At 42.6% G+C, this 5280-nt stretch overlaps 1 pseudogene; it reads left to right on the top strand.

Moving 5' to 3' along the window:
• The first annotated feature begins 341 nt into the window (after nucleotides 1-341).
• LOC123579656 lies at nucleotides 342-849 on the top strand (annotated as a pseudogene).
• Nucleotides 850-5280: the final 4431 nt, after the last annotated feature.

The raw sequence follows: 5280 nt of genomic DNA, 5'->3' as shown, positions 1-5280 counted from the left end.
CACTCACATTGTCTCTCTCTCTCTCTCTCTCTCTCTCTCAAAATAAATAACCTACCCCCACTCACATTGTCTCTCTCTCTCTCTCTCTCTCTCTCTCTCTCTCTCTCTCTCTCAAAATAAATAACCTAAAAAAATAAAAATAAAATAAACAGCTGGTGGCTGCTCCACTGACCCCATGAGGGGTCCTCAAGCTGGGAGGGGTGAGATGCCCTCGGAGAAACCTTTGCCCCAATAAGCAGACCCCTAACCAATCAGGTTTCAGCGCCAAAAATGGGAGCTTATGCTGTAACAACCTAGCCTAATAACCTAGTGGGACCTCTAATCCTGGTCTCAGACTGCCCCCCACTGGTGAAGACGGTGCCAAAGCGAAGAAGGAAGTCCTTGCCCCTCCCAAAGCTGAAGCCAAAGCAAAGGCTTTGAAGGCCGAGAAAGCAGCACTGTAAGGCATCCACAGGCACAAAAGATAATAAGATCTACATGTCACCCACCTTCCAAAAGCGCAAGACACCGTGTTGCCAAAGGCAGCCCAAACATGCTCGAAAAAACACCCCGAGGAGAAACGAGCTTGACCAACATGCCATCATCAAGTTCCCCCTGACGACCGATGTGGACTTGTGTCCACACTTGTGTTCATTGTGGACATCAAGGCCAACAAACACCAGATCAAACAGGCTGGGAAGAAGCTCTATGACATTGATATGGCCAAGGTCACTACCCTGATCAGGCCCAATGGAGAGAAGAAGGCGTATGTTCAACTGGCTCCTGACTATGATGCTTTGGATATTGCCAGCAGAATTGGGATCATCTCAACTGAGTCCAGCTGGCTAAATTTAGAAGTCTAAATTTTTTTCACCATAAAAAAAAAAAAAACAAATAAATAAAAATAAAATCACACAAAGGTGTGTTCTTTGACCAGCAACAATGACAGGGAATTTGTAGTACCAAATACCTACATTAGAAAAGAGAAACAAGAGGGGCGCCTGGGTGGCGCAGTCGGTTAAGCGTCCGACTTCAGCCAGGTCACGATCTCGCGGTCCGTGAGTTCGAGCCCCGCGTCAGGCTCTGGGCTGATGGCTCAGAGCCTGGAGCCTGTTTCCGATTCTGTGTCTCCCTCTCTCTCTGCCCCTCCCCCGTTCATGCTCTGTCTCTCTCTGTCCCAAAAATAAATAAACGTTGAAAAAAAAAAATTTTTATAAAAAAAAAAAAAAGAAAAGAGAAACAAGAAAAAGAAGAAGAAAAAAAAATCCAGCATAAAGAAGGAAATCATAAAGATAAAAGCAGATATCACTAAATCAGAACACAAGACAATGATAGATAAAAACAATAAAACAAAAAGTTGTTTCCTTGAAAAGATTGATAAGATAGATAAGCCTCTAACAAAACAGACAAAAGAAGGAAGAGGGAAAACACAAAATACCAATATTAGGAAAGAAACAAGGGCTGTCATTACAGACTCTGCAGACATTGAAAGGATAATACAAAAACACCATGAAGACCACACACACAAATTTGACAACTGAGATGAAATGGGCAAAGTCCTTGAAAACCACAAACTACCACAATTCCCTCCCCCCATACGAAATGGATAATTTAAGCAGACCTTTAGCTAGTAAGGGCATTGGATTCATAATCTTAAAACTCCCAAGAAAGAAATATCCAGATGATTTCACTGGAGGAGTCTATCCAGTGTGTAAAGAAGAATTAACATCAGTTCTAGACAATCTCTTTCAGAAAATAGAAGTGGAAGGAACATTTCCCGATTCATTTTCTGGATCCAGTATTATCCTGATATCAAAAACAGGCAAAGACAAGACGAAAAAAAAAAAAAAAAAAAAGAAAACTATAGACCAATACCCTTCAGGAATATAGATGCTATTGTCCTTAACCAAATATTAACAAATAAAATTCAACGATATCTTTTCAACGTGTATTTTTTTTTTTTTTTGGGACAGAGAGAGACAGAGCATGAACGGGGGAGGGGCAGAGAGAGAGGGAGACACAGAATCAGATACAGGCTCCAGGCTCTGAGCCATCAGCCCAGAGCCCGACGCGGGGCTCGAACTCACGGACCGCGAGATCGTGACCTGGCTGAAGTCGGACGCTTAACCGACTGCGCCACCCAGGCGCCCGTCAATGATATCTTTTAAAAGACATGTATATGTATATCATCACCAATTGTGGCTTAATCCATGTAGGAAAGCCTGATTTGTTATTTGAAAATCAATGTAATCCACCATATTTTTTTTTAATTTTTTTTTCAACGTTTATTTATTTTTTTTTGAGACAGAGAGAGACAGAGCATGAACGGGGGAGGGGCAGAGAGAGAGAGGGAGACACAGAATCGGAAACAGGCTCCAGGCTCTGAGCCATCAGCCCAGAGCCCGACGCGGGGCTCGAACTCACAGACTGCGAGATCATGACCTGGCTGAAGTCGGACGCTTAACCGACTGCGCCACCCAGGCGCCCCAATCCACCATATTAACAAGAAGGAAAATCATATCAATTGATGTAGAAAGGCATTTGACAAAACCCAACATCTGTTCATGATTTAAAAAAAAAACCTCTCAGAAAATTGGAAATAGAGAGAAATGTCCCCAACTTGATAAAGCACTTGATAAAGTTTTCTCTACAGAAAACTACAACATCATCCTTAATGGCGAAAGAGTGAATGCTTTTCCATTCTCACCAGTGCCATTCGACATAGCACTGGAGGATCTAACCCACGCAAAAAGGCAAGGCAAGGAGATAAATATCACGCATGCAGATTCAAAAGAAAGAAAGAAACTCCTTTGCAAATTACATGATTGCCTACCTAGAAAATCCCAAGGGATTTATAAAAAACAAAAACAGAAAACAAACAAACAAGAACTTCTGAAGCTAATAAATAAGTTCAGCAAGGTTGCAGCATACAAGATCAACATAAAAAAATCAACTGTAGTTTTCTTCTATCTCATGCACTCAGAGAATGTATTTGAAAAAAACAAAACGCTAGCAGGGGTCTGGTGGGAGTCCCCATGATAGAATCTATAGGCTGGCAAAGAACATGCAGAGGGGAAGAGGTAAAAGAGTGAGGGTTAATCCAGACCAAGGGAGCCTAAGGGAAATCATTCCATGACCTGATACTCTTGGAACCTGTCCCGAACATACAAAAGTGGCCTTAGAGAGCAGGGCAGCTGGAAAGCTGGGGTTTTTTGGGTCTGACACCAAAAACACAGGCAACAAAAGCAAAAATAGACAAGTGGGACTACATAAAACTAAAAAGCGTCTGCACAGCGAAGGAAACAATCAACAGCATGAAAATGCAACCTATAAAATGGGAGAAAATATTTGCAGACAGTATATCTGATAAGAGGTTAATACCCCAAATATATAAAGAACTCATGCAACTCAATAGCAAAAACAAAAACAAATAATTTAATTTTAAAAATAGGCAAAAGACCTGAAGGGGCGCCTGGATGGCTCAGTCAGTTAGGTGTTCGACCCTTGATTTTGGCCCAGGTCATGATCTCATGGTTCACGGGATCGAGCCCCACACCGGGCTCTGTGTTGACAGCACGGAGCCTGCTTGGGATTCTCTCTCCCTCTCTCTCTGCTCCCCCCCCCCACTTCAAAATAAATAAACAATTTTTTTTTTTAATAGATAACGGGTGACTGGGTGGCTCAGTCAGTTAAGCATTAGACTCTGGGTTTTGGCTCGGGTCATGATCTCACAGTTTCATGAATTTGAGCCCCATGTCAGGCTCTGTATGCTGACCGCATAGAGCCTGCTTGGGATTCTCTGTCTTCTTCTCTCTCTGCCCCTCCTCTGCTCACGCTCTCTCTGTCGCCCTCAAAATAAAAACAGAAAACGAAAAAGAAAATAGCTTGGCAATTTCTTTTAAAAGCTAAGCGTACACTTACCATACAACCCAGCAATTGTACTCCTGGACATTTATCCCAGAGAAATAGAATTATGTCCACACAAAAGCCTGTCAAGAGGTTGCTCAGTACAGCTTTAAATAAAGTAGCAAAAACAGGAAACAATCAAAATGTCCTGCAAATGGATGGTTAAACAAACAGGTACATTCACACTATGCATTACTAGGCAAAAATGGAAACAAACAATTGGTATATGTGACAACCCGGATGGTTCTCTGGAACATGGTGGGGGGGAATATAAAAGGTCATATGCTACATGCTTCTACTTGTGTAACATTTCTCAGAATGACAAAAATCTGATTGCCAGGGATTAGGGACGGTAAGGAGAGGGGCAAATATGACTACAGAGGATTAGAGAGAGGGAGATCTTTGTGGTGATGAAATAGCTCTGTATCTTGACATGGGTGATGCTTACACAAATCCATACGAGTAACAAAATAACATAGAACTCTACATACATTGTATCAATGCCAATTTTCCAGTTTTGATAATGTACTGTAGTTAGGTTAGATGTAACCATTGGGGGAAGCCAGATGAGGGGTACAGGGTACATGAGACCTTTTCTTACCGTCTTTGTAGCTCTCTGTGAATTTATAACAAATTCAAAATAAAGCTTTTTTTTTTTTTAATCAATATATACTAGTTCCCAGTGATGACAGCCTGGGTTAGACCGTGTTGGCTTTGAAGTTCTGGAATGGGAGAGAAACAAGCACATATTTTTGGTATGTGGGAGAGGGGAAGAGGAACCAGAATAGACCAATGAATTTCAGCTGTGTCTTACACTTCTTTCATCCTGGTGGCAGAAAGTGGCAGGCAGACTGTAAGACCTGGAAAGTGAAGGCTCCAAGGACTGCTTGCACTGTAGTTTCCTAAACCCTAGGGTTCCTTCCCCTCACTACGGAGTTACTCTCTACCCAGAAAGCAGCCAGCCTCTCAGAGCATGGCACCCCAGAAACTGATCTGTGCTGGTCCTTGGCAATCCTCCAGACCAACTTCTCCTTTGACCAATGGGGAGCTAAGGCTCAGAGAAGGGCAGCAGCCTTCCAAGTATCACACAGATAGATTATAGCATCACAGAGGGGACATGAATAACCCTGACATCTGAGTGAAGATTGGAGGAGTTGGGGATAGAATGGTACAAGCATAATAAGAGCTGGTGATGGGAGACCAGTTAAGAGCCATTGAAATAGTAAAGGAATAGTAAGAGCCAATGAAATAGAAGAGGACTTAGGACTTAGAGATAGATTGCATGGGGCAGGGTGGGAGAGCGGAGAGGCAGGGGAGTAAGGGAGGTATCTAGTCTGACCTCAGCCTTCTGGCTTATACACTAGATGGATGGGGCTGCCATTTTAATAAGACATG

The sequence above is a fragment of the Leopardus geoffroyi genome, chromosome A3 (genome assembly GCF_018350155.1).
Source record: "Leopardus geoffroyi isolate Oge1 chromosome A3, O.geoffroyi_Oge1_pat1.0, whole genome shotgun sequence".
NCBI lineage: Eukaryota > Metazoa > Chordata > Mammalia > Carnivora > Felidae > Leopardus > Leopardus geoffroyi.
This window is presented reverse-complemented; position numbering and strand designations above follow the sequence as displayed.